The following is a 17804-nucleotide window of genomic DNA, read 5'->3' as shown; positions in this document are numbered from 1 at the left end:
TCTGAAAAAAAATTAAACCACATCTTCATAAAAGTCAGGAACAATATATAATGATACCTACGGTCAATAATTTTGTCCTGGAGTTACTAGTCAACACAAAAAAAGCAGAAAAAAATAAATATGAATATTGGCATGGTAGACAGATACCAGGAAAATTCAAGGCAATCACATAATATCTATATGGACTAATTAAATATTTCTAGAGACACAGAAACAAGATTAACATATAAAAATCTATAGCTTTTCTACAATACAAATTTGAAAACATAATAGAGAAGAAAGCCAAATTCAGTTTCAATGAATTTCTGAATTTATTAGGAAAAACTTAAAATTATGAAACTTATTGAAGATAACCATATAATTTTAATGAAAGCCATAAAAGATATTCCTAATTAAAAGGTTTAATATTATCCAGATATTAATGCTCCCCAATTTAAATTAAAAATGTGATGCAATTTGGGGGTATTTTATAGAACTGGGCTTCCCAGGTGGCTCAGAGGTAAAGAATCTGCCTGTTAATGCCAGAGCCACAGGAGACGCAGGTTCGATCCCTGGGTCAGAAAGATCCCCTGGAGGAGGAAATGGTAACCCACTCCAGTATTCTTGCTGTGATAATCCATGGACAGAGGAGCCTGGGGTTGCAAAGAGTCAGACATGATTGAGCACACATTTTATAGAATTGGCATGCTAGTTTTCAAGTTTATGAGTTGAGCCAAAAAAGCCAAGGGTTTTTTTAAAACAAGAAACAGGACGAACTTCAGCAGGTATTAAAATGTATATTATAAAGTCACAGTAATTGAAATAATGTGGTACTGTGAAAAACAGTCAATGATCTTAGTATGTGATAAATGAGGCATTTAAAAATCAGAAAGGTACTGGCATATTATTAAAAAACTGGTGTTAGGACACAAAGCCTTTCTCACACCATACATAAAAAACATAAATTCCACATGTATTTAAGATGTAAATTTTTTTAAGGATAAAATAAAATATGGAAAAATATATTTATACCTTGGGGAGAGAAAGCAATCTTTTTTTGGCCACAAGGCTTGTGGGACCTTAGTTCCCTGACCAGCAATTGAACCCTGGCCAGAGTCTGAACTACTGGATTACCAGGGAATTGCCCAAGAGAAAGCTATCTTGACAAAACATAAAACTCAACATACATTATGTGTATGACAGAAGACATATAAACAAAGTCGAAAAGCAAGTGAATTATGACAAAATATATTTGCAATTGATATAATAAAATTTTATACTTTATTTTACTTTAAATATATATGTATCACAGTTTATCTGAGTTATCCAAATACAAATATTTTAAATACATATATATTCATACAAAGAATCTATTGATCAGTAAAAAAACAACCCAAGAGTTGATATGTATCCCTATGGGGTTTTTCCTATAGGGAAATGCTCACATTGTTGGAAATGCCTCATGGAGTTAACTGTGTGGTTTTGCTCCATTCACAGAACTACTTGCTAGATCTCTGGAAAGAATTATAAGAACCGTTAAAAGTATTAGAGACCTAGTATTTCATTTTTATACCTTCCCACAGTCTGTAATATTCTTGGGTGTAATAGCTTTGAAGTGTATATGATTTGAACTCATTAGGTTTAGAGGGTGTCTGAAATTGAAAACCCAGGCAAATCCATCTACACTGACCCTACAAGTCACCCTAAAGTAAATTACTTGAAGAATTAGGTCCCAAAGATCCAAGGTGGGGAAATGTTTGATATTATCAGTGTGTGCAAATTCAAGTGGAGATAAAAGAAGTCCAACTAAAAGAATTATGGGCTGACTGACAGGACAACTGTGGATTAAGCATAGATTATTTTTAAAAGAGATATCTTCTTAAGAGATATCTTCTTAAAGTTGCTTCCCAAGTTTCTTTTTAAATTATCATCCCTTTTGAAGACACTAAGACTAAAAGTTAAAAATGATCAATTACAGATTATTTGTTGGAGAATGATTACATGGTGTTCAACATCCAAAGACCTTGGTCCTACATACAAATATTTGTGAGCTATTACACTTATCTGTTTTAAGTTAAACTAATGAAAGTATGTATGTGCATTATTTATTTATGATTCTTTGAGGCTCACAGACAATTTTCCATTAATTACATCTTCATAGAAGGTAAAGGTCTTTTCCAAGTTCACACCATTCATGAATATGGAAATGACACTAAAACTTCATGCTACTCTTGGAACTCTGTACTCAATCCTAGGGTCAGTGCGTGGCATCATTTAGAGATTGAAATAAAGCAAAACTTTGGGGGTGGGAAAAGGGCTGTCTTGAAGATAAACCTTGACTCAAGCTTTCGAGGAACTAAAGTGACTTTGATGGACAGTAGAAGCAATCACATGTAAAATTCTTTAAATAATGTACTGACTTTAAATAATTTTGCCTAATGTTACAAATAAATTTTTAAAACCCTTACATTGTTAAAAAAAATCAACCATCTAATTAAAAATAACTTAATATTAATTAAGAATATAAGCATACAACTTGCAGATGACAAGATACAAATATTCAAAACCATATATGAACTATTGTTCATACGATTAAATTTAGTTAATAAAATAATGAGATATAAAGTTAATGAAAATAAGTTAATAAATCAAGTTAACAATGAGAAATCAATTTTTTAAACGTTTATTTAGCTGAGCCAGGTCTTAGTTGTGGCATATGGTATTTTTAGTTGCTGCATTCAACTCTTAGTTGCAGTATGTGGGACTTAGTTCTCTGACCAGGTCCCCTGGATTGGGAGCACAGAGTCTTAACCACTGGGCCACCAGGAAAGTCCATGAGCTATCAATGTTTTTTTTAATTTATGACATAACAATTTTTGACCATCATTCTAAGCCAGAAACTGTAAAAGGCCTGTGATTTTACCCTACTTGCAAGCTGACAAGTTAGCTTACCACAGTGTTATATACATTCTGACAAAAGAATATAAGCCACCCCCCAACACACACACACACACACACTCACACAAGATGCTCTGATCAGCAAATATATGTATAAAATCTGTTTGGTGCTTATGTTCCTAATTTTAAGTAACTAGCATTCAGGTATATGTATTGGCTGTTAGAAGTTTGGTTCAGTTCAGTTCAGTTGCTCAGTCATGTCCAACTCTTTGTGACCCCATGAATCGCAGCACGCCAGGCCTCCCTGTCCATCACCAACTCCCGGAGTTCACTCAGACTCACGTCCATCAAGTCAGTGATGCCATCCAGCCATCTCATCCTCTGTCATCCCCTTCTCCTCCTGCCCCCAATCCCTCCCAGCATCAGTCTTTTCCAATGAGTCAACTCTTCACATGAGGTGGCCTGGAGTTTCAGCTTTAGCATCATTCCTTCCAAAGAAATCCCAGGGCTGATGTCCTTTAGAATGGACTGGTTGGATCTCTTTGCAGTCCAAGGGACTCTCAAGAGTCTTCTCCAACACCACAGTTCAAAAAGCATCAATTCTTTGGCGCTCAGCTTTCTTCACAGTCCAATTCTCACATCCATACATGACTACTGGAAAAACCATAGCCTTGACTAGACGGACCTTTGTTGGCAAAGTAATGTCTCTGCTTTTCAATATGCTATCTAGATTGGTCATAACTTTCCTTCCAAGGAGTAAGCGTCTTTTAATTTCATGGCTGCAATCACCATCTGCAGTGATTTTGGAGCCCACAAAAATAAAATCTGACACTGTTTCCACTGTTTCTCCATCTATTTGCCATGAAGTGATGGGACCAGATGACATGATCTTAGTTTTCTGAATATTGAGTTTTAAGCCAACTTTTTCATTCTCCTCTTTCACTTTCATCAAGAGGCTCTTTAGTTCTTCTTCACTTTCTGCCATAAGGGTGGTGTCATCTACATATCTGAGGTTATTGGTATTTCTCCCAGCAATCTTGATTCCAGCTTGTGCTTCTTCCAGCTCAGCGTTTCTCATGATGTACTCTGCATATAAGTTAAATAAGCAGGGTGACAATATACAGCCTTGATGCTTCAGTCATGTCCAGTTCTTTGCGACCCAATGGACTGTGATCCGTCAGGCTCCTCTGTCCATGGGATTCTCCAGGCAAGAATGCTGGAATGGGTTGTCATTTCCTCCTCCGAGTCCAGTTTCTTAGTACCTGTTAAAAAAATATATCATCCAAAAAAAAAATCATCCAAACTTCAACACAGCACTCCAGATACAATCTGAACAGCACAGATAACATCTGTACTGGACCCTATTTTTGTCTGAACGTGCCCTAAATACGAACAGGCTTTTTCACTGGTTGCTACACCTGTAGAATCTTCTCAAGCTTGTATTTAATCCCAACTCCCAAGTCCATGGGAAAGGAAGATAGTGAAAGTATTAGATGAGAGCTTGTGCTGTGGAGTCAGACTTCCTAGGTTTAAATTCCAGCTCTGCCATGTGCCAACTAGGTAACACTCGGAAAGTTATTTCATGCCTTTAAATCTTAATTTTCTCATCTGTAAAGTAGGAGTGATAAGAACATCCACTTCAAAGAGTTGTTTGTAAAGATTAAGCAAGTTACCTCAGGAGAAATATTTGGTACAATGCAGGCTATTTTCCATGCATCTCACATTGCACTGAATACATCTTGTTTAAGCCTCATAAGAATGCTATGATGGATATATTATTGCATCCATTTTACATACGGAAAATCTGAGTTGCATCAAGCTCAAGTAGCTTGCCTGAGGTCAAATAACTGCTAAATGGCAGAGCCAGGGTTGCAATAAGATCTTTCTGACTTCAAAGACCAAGTTATTTCTCTTGCACCATTTAAAGGCATTCTCCCCTTTCCTGTATTACTACATTTTTTAAGACTTTCGAGAGCATAACAAAGGGGTTAGGAGGGCAAGCTCTCTCAGAGCAGACTGCCTTGCTTGATGATCTGGGACAAGTTATTTAACTTCTTCATGCCTCAGTTTCCTCACGTGTAAAATAAGAGTTTTAGTATTTTATTACCTACCCCAGAGATTTCAGGGCTGACTAAATAAGATAGCATTAAACACAGTGCCTACCGACTATGTAGGATATAAGAGATGTAAAGTGTGCTATTCACACTTCAGGTCACCTTGCTGATATCAACCAAGTCTGCTTAGGAAACCATTTTTAAGTATTTCCAGGGATCCACTTCAAATTTGTAAAATTTCTCTGAACTTTCTAAAATATGCACTTTACTATATCTAAGATATATCAGACTATGTCTAGAATTCTTTTGCTCACTTTTATGAACTCAAGATGACAGGGTTGAAAAGAGAGAGAAATAAAGGCTATCATAACTCAAAAAAATGCATGAGGCCCAGAAATAATAGATAGTTGGCTTCAGCTATGACTCATCAAGGGTTATTTGCATCAGTTCCTACTGCATTACCACAACTCACTTCTCTTATTACTCAGCCCTGTATATTTATCACCTGCAACTCACATTTGAGGGTACTGATTACAAAACGTTCTTTTGTACATAGCCCAGCTGCCAGGAGATCCCACCCCACACTCAGCAAAAGTGGGTTCAGATAACTAAGCTTTCAGTGTTTCAAGACTGAAGGAAAAGGAACTTATAAATCCCACATAAGTTCTGTGAGATATTTATTACTGGCCCTGTTTTACTGCTGAGGAAGATAGGCTTGTCATGGCCATTATTTGTATTTTATCCAACTCACAGCATTGATTAGGGGTGGAGATAAGAGCTGACTCAAATCTTCCATAATGCCACTCCAGGTGGAAGGAGGAGCCTATGAGTTACAAAGAGCAATGCTTCCCGAACTGGTTCTCCATTCATGTGGCACCCGCATCACTTTTGCAACATCTTCCTACCTCCTATGGGATTATTTACTTAATCTTTTTAAATCAATGCACTTTTTTGCTACCTAAATTAATTAGGGAATTTCTGTCTAAATAATAATTACTGTGAAATAACACATGTATACCTGTGGCGGATTCATTTTGATATTTGGCAAAACTAATACAATTATGTAAAGTTTAAAAATAAAATAAAATTTAAAAGCATTAAAAAAAAAACAAGTTCTATACACCATGCATATTTTATATAATAAATTTTAAAATGTATTCATTTCCTAGGGCTACCATAACAAAATACTGTAAACTGGGTGGGTTAAAACAACAGAAATTTATTCTCTTACTATTTACGAGGCCAGAAATTCAAAATAAAGGGGTCAACAGGGTTGGTTCTTCCTGGAGGAGAAACTATTCCACACACCTCTCCTGCACTCATGCTCAGTCATGTCCGACTCTGCAACCCCATGGACTCCAGCCTACCATGCTTCTCTGTCCATGAAATTTTCCAGGCAAGAATACTGGATCTTGCCATTGGGTTGCCATTTCCTTCTCCAGGGGATCTTCCGAACCCCAGGAATGAACTCATGTCTCCTGAACTGCAGGCAGATTTTTTACCACTGAGCCCCCTGGGAAGCCCTACACCCCCTCTTCTAGCTTCCTGATGTTGTTTGGCTTGTACGCACATCATTCCAATCTCTATCTACATATTTGCATGAGCTTGTCCTCTAATGTCTCTGTCCAAATTTCCCTCTCCTTTCTCTTATAAAAACACCAGTCATTGTATTCAAAGCCTATTGTAAGTCTAACATTATTTCATCTCAAGATCCTTAACTAATTACATCCACAAAGACCCTGCAACCATTTAAGGTCACATTGTGTGGTTCGTGAGGCTCTGGAATTTTGAGAGGGACACAAATTCAACCCACTACAAGTGAATAATGACCACAGGTTTTTTAACAATTTTATACCACCGAAAATCATCTTGCATTCTGATAGTGGATTGCCACACCAGGGAGACACTGATATACTCGGTATTTGGAGGTCCTTGGGCATCTCCCCTACTTTTAAAAGCAGCAAGCTTTATAGCCTAGGTGATTGCGATTCCTTCTCTCATTTAAACCAATGCACGTTTTGGTAAATCAAGAAATTTGTCCCCTAGAGACTTCCCTGGTGGTCTAGCAGTTAAGACTTCACACAGTGGGGTGTGGGTTCAATCTCTAGTTGGGGAACTAAGATCCCACATGCTTTGCTCACAGCCAAAAAAAAAAAAACAAGGAGTTGGGTCCTCTAGATAGAGCTGATTCTCTGGTTTTGAGAACTCAGGAAACATTGTTAATAATAGATTGTTTCAAGTGCTATTTCAAGAAGGTAGATGAACACTAGCTTATTACATGATTCATTATTTTCAGAAATCAACAGCTGTACATGTACAGGTCTCTGTGGGGTTGTATGTGGGGATTTATTACGTCTTCTCTCCATAGAGATGACCAAAGGATCTTAAGGCAGATTTGAAATATAAAAGAAGCCATTAGGCAACACTGGACATCGTGAAATTCCATCCTGTGCAGAAAGGCAGGATGCCTGAGAGCACTGTAATCAGGAACTGAGAGGAAGTCCAAATTTTCAGTCTGGAGAAGGATGGAAAGAGGAATTTTACTCTCAGCAGCCTTTATGTGAACTTCCAGGTGAATCACAGGTTGAATAAACTTTGGTTTTTCCATTTGAGATACTATTCAGAAGACCTGACATTTCTAAATGCACAGACTTCAGTTCTCCCTAAAAACTATGCATTGGACAAAGGAAATTAAAGATCTCAGGAAAGACATTTTTTCTAACTATTCTTCTTTTTAACTTAGATGCTTTTTTGCTCCCAAATATTAAAAACATAAGAGGGAAAACTGTCTTAAATTAAAAATTATGAGGTGGTAGAGATCAATTGTTATATGGGTTTGAGGCAAAATATAATAAAAGATGCATAAGAGCAGATGCTGTGCTTGGAAGCATGTCAACAAGCACATTTCCACATTTCCATAACCACATACGGTGCAAGCTTTCACTTACGTTCTACCTTAGTGTTTACACTGAGCTAAATAATTCAAGATGGTGTAACCAGGAAGCCCCAGAAACGTGATAAGACACTTTAAATAAATTGGATTGTTGCCATAACAAATAACCTAAGCAAAAGAAACAACCAAAAAACAACCCACTTAGATAAGAGGAGGTGGAGAAGGTCCCAAAATGAAAGGTTCAGTATTTGTTGGCGAAACCTCAACGTACAAGATCATATTTTGTGGATCGACCCACAAACATATCTTAAAGAAGCCACTCAATTGAATGAAGTAAGAATGACTGCTGGTCTTCAGTGTTTGTCACTATATGACTCAGTACTACCCAGTGCCACTGCCAAGAGAGAGCTTCAGTAAAACTCTCTGCAGAATTTCCTCAAGCTGTCCGCTCACCTCATAAGAAAATGTGTCCCCTTACTTTTTAATCATGCCTAGGTTCTCATGATATGCATTGCCCAAATGAACAGGAAGGTGTTGAAGGGTTGAGGATGAGCAATTCCAAATGAAACTGTATTGCTTTGCCAGAAACACACTTTTTTAACAAGGGACAGGCAGCATTCTGATATGTTTTTAGAGGGAAGGAACTAGGGGTGAGGGAGGGCAGAAGGGCCCACTGGAGTAAAAGCTGGAGAATGAGAAAGAAATTGTGGTTGACTTCTACCCCTCTTCAGGAATTCAAAGTAGGTATCAATGTACTAAAAGCTCTATGGAAACACTCCAGGAAAGACACCTGTTTAACTTGGTTTAACATAACCTTTCTCAAACTGACTTGACAGCAAATCCCCTTCCTCACGTAACAACTTTTAACATCCCAAGCCTTCAGGAGGTGTTTTAAGGAAAGTGCTAGCCTAAGTTAGCTACAAGATGGCCCCTCTGATTCTCACCTCCTAGGAATCACACCCCTGTACAGCCCCCTCCCTCATTTAGTAGAGCTGACCAATACACAGAAAGTGATACTGCATAAATGAGACAGTGTGACTTCTAAGGCTGAGCCATTAAAGACACTATGGCTTTCACCTTGCACCCTCTTGGATTGCTCATCCTGGGAAAAGCCAGCCACCATGTCATAAGGACACTCAAGCTGCCTGTGGACAGAACCACATGTAAAGGGACTCAGCACCATGGGAGTGAGCTGTCATGGAATTGAATTGTGCAACCTCAGTCAAGCTTTCAGATGATTTCAGCTCCAGCTGACATCAAATTTCAAACCACAAAAACTATGTGAAATCATAAATATTTATTGTGGTTTTAAACCACTAGTTTAGAGGTAACTTATGCAGTAGATAACTCATACAGGGGATATTGGGCTTCCCAGATTGCTCAGTGGTAAAGAATTCACCTGCCAATGCAAGAGACACAGGAGACATGGGTTCAATCTCTGAGTCAGGAAGATCCCCTGGAGGAGAAAACAGCAATCCACTTCAGTATTCTTGCCTGGAAAATCACATGGATGGAGGAACCTGGCAGGCTACAGTTCATGGGGTCGCAAAAGAGTCAGACATGACTTAATGACTATTAACCTAAAGCACTGAGCATTAATCATTTTGGTTTGTCATGTAACCACCATGAAGCTGTAGTGTGGAATATGCTTTTACACTACTCTACCTCTCTAGACACAGTTAATTGGTTAAAGGATGGATTCATACCTGAAGTCAAGCCAATCAGGATCATTCTGTAGGATTTCTGTAACTGCCACTGGACAAAAAGATTTAATCTCTGGTGGTGAGGCCAAGTATATGGGACTAAGGAGCTGCCAGTGGCAATATTTCAAATTTCAAATGTTTATTTCTAAGGAAAAGAAGTTGACAACACAGAGAGAAGCAGGGTTGAGAGATTAAGGAAAAAATATCTCATAGGATTCAAGTTCTTAATTCCAGAGACCCCTGATAGCACCTGCCCCTCACCCTTCTCAATGTGAGCCTTCGAGCAACTTCCCCTTTTTGCCTAAGTTGGTTTCAGCTGGGTTTCTAAACCTTGCCTCCAAAAGAATCTTGACTGGTACACCCCGACACAACTTTATGCTTTCCCTAGCACAGCACTGCTGACACTGAGCTGTAACTGCTGTTGCTTATCTAATTCCCTGTCCACAGAGAGTGCCTTCAGGTTCACAGCATCTGCCCTTCCCTGAAAACTGCAGGGGAGGCCTCTGACCACCATGTCTGTATTTCATCACTTTGGGCCCTGCACCCTAGTTGATTCACTCAAGGTGGACCAATCAGATTCTCCTTCTAGGAGTTTGGAACTGAGACCCACAGTCTCTGGACACAGAAACCCCTTCACACCAACAACAGCACTCTCAGAGAAGACTGTAACTCTAGCCAGTAAGGTGCCCCAACCTGCTCCTTCTGTCTTGTGCCTGGGTCACTTCTGCTCCCCAGAGCCAAAAGAAACTTGACTAGTGCATGCTCCCATTACTGAATTCTCCATGCAATCAGGAGAGCTCACAAGTTCATCATTACATCTCCAAGGCCAGCACAGCCCCTCGGATACAGTCAGAACTCGATAAATATTTCATGAAAGACTGAATCTCACTGCCCTCAGCGGTATATCCTCTTCCTCACACCTAGATGGGAACATCTCAATTCTCTTATTCTCTTGCCTTCCAGTCTTCTGTCCTGGCCTTAGTTCTCCCTTGTGCTATCAGCTACAGGGACCAGTAAGTCCTTTGTAGGCAGCACATCACATCCTTGATCAAGGAAATACATTAGAACTGGAAGTTCCAGACCTCCCACCATCCAAGAAACTTGACCTGTGACTGCACACCCAGGGGCACAAGTCCACCACTTGCTTTTACTGCGTACCTTGTCCATGCTGACCACATGCTTTCCATGGCCATTGCTGGCGCTATCCTGCATGCCATGATTACAGGTGGCTCTCACCTTCAGATGTTGTTACTCTTCTGGTCCTTGTTCCCAGCACTGTTGCTGTAGCTGTTTTGCAGCCCCATGGACTGGAGCCTGCCAGGCTCTCTGTCCATGGAATTTTCCAGGCAAGAATACTGAAGTGGGTTGCCATTTCCTTCTTCATCCCAACACTGCAGAAGAGGCTTTTTATCATGACCTCACTGCTTTGGGTTGGAAAAAATGAGTTCCAAGGAAACTTCCACCTTTTTTTAAAACCATCCTTCTAAAAACAGACTTTGTGTATGGTATAGAATGAGAAGAATTGGTGGGGAATGGGACAGAGCAGAAGGATTATTAATCAAGTTCAAGAACTTCCAACTGCAAGAAGAGGCGTTAAGAAATCACGACTATGGGACTTTCCTGGTGGTCTAAGTGGTTAGGACTCTTGAGTTTCCACTGCCCGGGGCACAGGTTTGATCCCCAGTCAGGGAAATTCTGCATGCCATGTGGTGTGGCTAGCAGAGGATAAAGAAGCAAGTGTAGTGGGCAATTGTTGAGCTGACTACCTAAAACTTCCCCTTTCTAAAAGTATTCAGAGTTTCCTTTGGGGAGCTACTTCTCCTCTATGCTTAGTGACGGGGAATTGATACCCCTTCAGCTCCAGACCTAATTAGCCTGAGCCAGTCACCTTTTACCTCAGTGATCTATCATCATGTAGCATTTCTCTGGTCACAGCAACTATTGACATGACCCAAAGTGGTTTAATCAGAATGAAGCCCAGCATTTTATTTGATATTTGGAGGAGAAAGTCTATCTTTCTCTGACACAAAAGTACATAGGTCCAGGAGCTATTGACAGTCATCTTGCAACTATACGGGCAGGAAAACTTTGGATAAAGCTGGCACTTGAAAGGTGAACTTGAAAAGTGAACTAAGTCCCAAGTGACATAATTGAGCTCCCAGATCAAACTAACCCTGAAGGCCATTATACCTCAACTTTGCAATGCCATTGAAAAGCAGAGATATTACTTTGCCAACAAAGGTCCGTCTAGTCAAGGCTATGGTTTTTCCTGTGGTCATGTATGGATGTGAGAGTTGGACTGTGAAGAAAGCGGAGTGCCAAAGAATTGATGCTTTTGAACTGTGGTGTTGGAAAAGACTCTTGAGAGTCCCTTGGACTGCAAGGAGATCCAACCAGTCCATCCTAAAGGAGATCAGTCCTGGGTGTTCATTGGAAGGACTGATGCTGAAGCTGAAACTCCAATACTTTGGCCACCTCATGCAAAGAGTTGACTCATTGGAAAAGACCTTGATGCTGGGAGGAATTGGGGGCAGGAGGAGAAGGGGACGACAGAGGATGAGATGGCTGGATGGCATCACTGACTCGATGGACATGAGTGTGAGTGAACTCTGGGAGTTGGTGATGGACAGGGAGGCCTGGCATGCTGTGATTCATGGGGTCGCAAAGAGTTGGACACGACTGAGCGACTGAACTGAACTGAAGATAATAAACATCTAACATGTTAGATGAGTTTGAGTTCAGCTTTCTGTTGCTTAAGACCTAAAAGGTATGAACCAGTTCACAAGGGCTAACTAGCAGGAGCCACATGCTAGACTCTGCACAGAACTATGGGGATGGTTTTCTATACTCTCTCAGCCCTGCCCCTGAGTGGGTAAAAACCTACTGGTTTTAAAAGGGTGGACTTATAGCTACTCTCTGAGAGTTGTGTTTTGTATAGCCTCTTTTAGCAAAGCTAAAAAATGTTTCATTCCACTGCATCATCTATATTCAATTTTTAAAAAAGATGTGGTATGTACATATATACAATGTAATTTTATTCAGCCATTAAAAAAAGAAGAACTGCCATTTGCAAAAACATAGATGGTCCTTTAGGGCATATGTTAAGTTAAATAAGTCAGATAGAGAAAGACAAAGAACTGTATGATCTTTCTTACGTGAAAGTGAAAGTTGCTCAGTTGTGTCCAACTCTTTGAGAATTCTCCAGGCCAGAGTACTGGAGTGGGTAGCCTTTCCCTTCTCCAGGGGATCTTCCCAACCCAGGGATCAAACCCAGGTCTCTCACACTGCAGACGGATTCTTTACCAGCTGAGCCACAAGGGAAGACTCTCTTACGTGGAGAATCTATAAACAACAGCAGCAAATAACCAAGCTCACAGATACAGAGAACAGATTGGTGGTTGTCAGAGGAAGGGGGTGGAGGGTGGAAGAACTGGGTGACGGGGGTCAAAAGGTACGTACTTCTAGTTATAAAATAATTAAGTCCCAGGGATGTGATGCACAGCATGGTGACTACAGTTAATGACCCTGTATTGCATATTTTAAAGTTGCTAAGAGTAGGTCTTAAAAGGTCTCATCGCAAGAGAAAACAATTTTTTTAACTATGTAACAGATGTTAACAACTTATTGTGATTATTTCACAATATATTCAAATATCAAATCATTATGTTATACATCTGAAACTAATATAATGATAATATATGTCAACTATACCTCAATAGAAAAAAATTTTTAATTAAAAAAAAAGAGCTACCCCACTGCTACAACACAATGTAAAAAAGATAGTCTGTTCCCTCATAGAAAACAGTGAGGCTCTTTTGCAGTTAACAGTACAAAGAATTTCAGTGAAATTTCCCCTTTAGGTCCTATAGAATAAACATGACACTGGACACTTGTCTCACTAAATTCTACGTTTCCATAATGCTGTCCATTTAAAAAATGCACGAGTGCAAAACTACTAGATTTATTTTACTCTTAGACCATTTTATATACTGTCCTATCAAAACTTGAGAACTCTGTATAAATTCAGCAGATTTATTTAGAACACTATTTCTTTATTATTGAGACAATAAAAATTGGATTGTGTTTCCACATTTTCAAGGATTTGAGATGGAGGAAAATATTAGCAAACAGTAAGGAAATTAGTGTAATATAATTTCTTGCAATCAATTTTTCTTGCAAATGGTATTTATGATAATAAATATGTTTCTACCCTGCTCATTATTGAAACTTTAAAAACAATCAATGAACATAAACCTTTGGAAATCAAAATGCTACTTAGGTTTTGTTTTGATACATAGGTCTTAAGATCCTACAAAAAAGTGTATATGTATGTATATATACATACATATACATATATGTGTGTTCATATGTTCATGTATATATGTTCATATGTATATGTGTGCATGTGTTCATATGTTCATATATATGCATACGTTCATATGTATATATGTGTTTATGTTCATGTGTAAATATGTGTGTATGTATATATGTATATGTGTGTGTATGTATATGGGCTTCCCTGGTGGCTCAGCTGGTAAAGAATCTGCCTGCAATCCGGGAGACCTGGGTTTGATCCCTGGGTTGGGAGCATCCCCTGGAGAAGGGAAAGGCTATGCATTCCAGTATTCTGGCCTGGAGAATTCCATGGACTGTATAGTCCATGGGGTCTCAAAGAGTCAGACACAACTGAGCAACTTTCACTTCACTTAAATCAACAGTTTACTTAAGAAACACATATCTGTTTTTCCTCTCTAAAAGGTTCCCTTCTGGATGACTTCCATGACTTAATCCTGGTATTGTACTGATTTCAGCAACCTGGGAGCTTCCTCTGACTCTCCCTTTATTTACACTTTCCAAGTTTTAAAACTTGGTTTAAAACACAAAATCAAAACCACACATTCTCCTTTCCCAGAGCTCTCCTAAAAAAATCTCATTTATCCTCAAGAAGCCTGGCATCTCCAAGGGAACCTCCGTTTTCCTCTGTGCTGGGTTGTCCAGGAATGCCAAGCTCTCCCTCATAGATGATGTTGGACAATCATGTCAGCCTGGCAGCAAGAACTTGCTCTGGGCTGAAGAAATTGCCATGAGGCTGCCAAGAAAAACAGCACTGCCATCTCACTTCCTCGGGGCCTCTGTGGGCCTGAACCAGAACTGTAATCTGGGCTAGGATCTAAACTTCTAGCCGAGGGCAAACCAAATGCCCCAGGCCAAGCATCTAGGATCCGTCCCACCTACAAGTGACTCAGGAGCAGGCAAGTTAAAAATCCACCAACCTAAAAGCTAACCTAAACCAAGGGCTGCCTCTGAAACCAAACCAGCACTTACTCTTCCTCCAGTGATTTCATTAGCCTTTGAAATGAGTTATAACTCTATTCTTTTTAAATATACACCCTGAATATCCTATTGGCAATATATACCAATGTTTGATTCAGTGCAATTGTATCACACTAATTGCAGTTGCATCCTGCTGCTGCTGCTAAGTCACTTCAGTCGTGTCCAACTCTGTGCGATCCCATGGACTGCAGCCTTCCAGGCTCCTCCGTCCATGGGATTTTCCAGGCAAGAGTACTGGAGTGGGGTGCCATTGCCTTCTCCGCAGTTACATCCTAGGATTGATTATTTGATTTAAAATTGTGATTTGCTACACCTGAATTACATGGATCAGAAATTTTAATCCTAGAAGTACATTTTACTTCTTCAGAGTATAAAGCTTAGAAATACAAACCAAAAGAAATGGAATGTCAAAGGGGAAACAGGTAGGGTGGAAGGAATTGGGAGATTGGGATGGACATATTTACACTACTGGTACTATGTATAAAATGGATAACTAATGATGACCTACCATATAGCACAGGGAACTCTACTTAATGCGCTGTGGTGACCTGAATGGGAGGCAAGTCCAAAGAGGAAGGGATATATGTAGATGTATGGCTGATTCATTTTGCCATGCAGTAGAAGCTAACATACATTGTAAAGCAACTATACTGCAATTAAAATTAATAAAAATTTTTTAAAGAACTGGGAAAAAAAAAAACAAGATTTTCTCATCATCCAAATGTACATCATTCTCTTTCCTAAGCATATATAGCAGGATGATATATAAAATATTAACTGCTTTGCTTTCAAAGACTGTGTTTGTTGCTCCTTCCCCCAGCTAGATGGGTGGGCACCCATTACTTTAGAGATTTTTAAGAGAGGTATTAAAAAGAACATACCACATTTTTTTAAAGACCAAAGCCACATTGCAGTGTAAAACAAAGGATTGGAAAGGATATGTAAACAGCTGAGAACAGTATTTCCTGGGCACTCCCCCTACTCTCCCTCCCACTCCCCACCCGGGGAAGGACCTTGGAGCTTGGAAATGGGCAGTGGCAGGGCGGGGGAATTCAGACTTAAATTGAAGAAAGTAGGGAAAACCACTAGGTCATTCAGGTATGACCCAAATCAAAGCCCTTATGATTATACAGTGGAAGTGATAAATAGATTCAAGAGATTAGATCTGATAGAGTGCCTGAAGAACTATGGACAGAGGTTCGTGACACTGTACAGGAGGCAGTGATCAAAATGATCCCTAAGAAAAAGAAATGCAAAAAGGCAAAATGGTTGTCTGAAGAGGCTTATAAAAAGCTGAAAAAAGAAGGAAGCTAAAGGCAAAGGAGAAAAGGAAAGATATGCCCATCTGAATGCAGAATTCCAAAAAATAGCAAGGAGACATAAGAAAGCCTTCCTAAGTGAACAATACAAAGAACTAGAGGAAAACAATAGAATGGGAAAGACTAGAGATCTCTTCAAGAAAATTAGAGATACCAAGGGAACATGTCATGCAAAGATGGGCATAATAAAGGACAGAAATGGTATGGACCTAACAGAAGCAGAAATATTAAGAAGAGGTGGCAAGAATACACAGAAGAACTATACAAAAAAAGATCTTAATGGCCTGGATAACCACAATGGTATGATCACGCACCTAGAGCCAGATATCCTGGAGTGTGAAGTCAAGTGGGTCTTAGGAAGCATCACTATGAACAAAGCTAGTGGAGGTCATGGAATTCCAGCTGAGCTATTTCAAATCCTAAAAGATGATGCTATCAGAGTGCTACACTCAATATGCTAGCAAATTTGGAAAACTCAGTAGTGGCCACAGGACTGAAAAAGGTCAGTTTTCATTCCAATCCCAAAGAAGGGCAATGTTCAATAAAAAATGTTCAAACTACCACACAAATGCACTCATTTCACATGCCAGCAAGGTCATGCTCAAAATCCTCCAAGCTAGGCTTTAACAGTTTGATCACAGAAAAAGCAAGAGAATTCCAGAAAAACATCTACTTCTGCTTCACTAACTATTCTAAAACCTTTGACCGTGTGGATCACAACAAACTGTGGAAAATATTTAAAGAGATGGGAATACCAGACCACCTTACCTGCCTCCTGAGAAACCTGTATGCAGGTCAAGAAGCAACGACCCGGACATGGAACAACAGATTGGTTCCAAATTGGAAAAGGAGTACTTCAAGGCTGTATGTTGTCAGCCTGCTTATTTAACTTATATGCAAAGTACATCATTTGAAATGCTGGGCTGCATCAAGCACAAGCTGGAATCAAGATTGCCAGAAGAAATATCAGGGGGGGAGGCGCCAAGATGGCGGAGGAGTAGGACGGGGAAAACACTTTCTCCCCCACAAATTCATCAAAAGAGCATTTAAACGTCGAGTAAATTCCACAAAACAACTTCTGAATGCCGGCAGGGGACATCAGGCACCCAGAAAAGCAACCCAACTCTTTGAAAGGAGGTAGGAAAAAATATTAAAGACAATAAAAGAGACAAAAGAGGGAGGGACGGAGTTCCGTCCCGGGAAGGGAGTCTTAAAAAGAGAGAAGTTTCCAAACACCAGGAAACCTTCTCACTGCCGAATCCGTGCCGAGCTTTGGAAGCACAGAGGGTAACATAACAGGGTAACATAACATAACAGCTCGCAGATTGCGAGCTCTACGGTAACTCCCCCAGCGGAGAAGCAGCGCAGACGCTTGCATCCGCCATTAGCAAGCGGGGGCTGGGCAGGGAGGCGCGGCGTGGGCTGCATCGCTGAGAGTGGGAGTCTGGCCTGAATACCCTGAGCACTATCTGAGTGAAATAATTTGGGCTAGCAAACCAGACTGTGGGATATCTACCATGCGAAAAGCCGGCCCTAACCTTGGACACCGCCAGCCCGCACACGGAGCAAAGAACTGAACAGAGATAGCCGGCTGCAGACCTTCCCCCTCCGGTGACAGGCAGCC

Source organism: Bos mutus, chromosome 5 (assembly GCF_027580195.1).
Source record: "Bos mutus isolate GX-2022 chromosome 5, NWIPB_WYAK_1.1, whole genome shotgun sequence".
Taxonomy (NCBI): Eukaryota; Metazoa; Chordata; class Mammalia; order Artiodactyla; family Bovidae; genus Bos; species Bos mutus.
Note: the sequence above shows the minus strand (reverse complement) of the source record.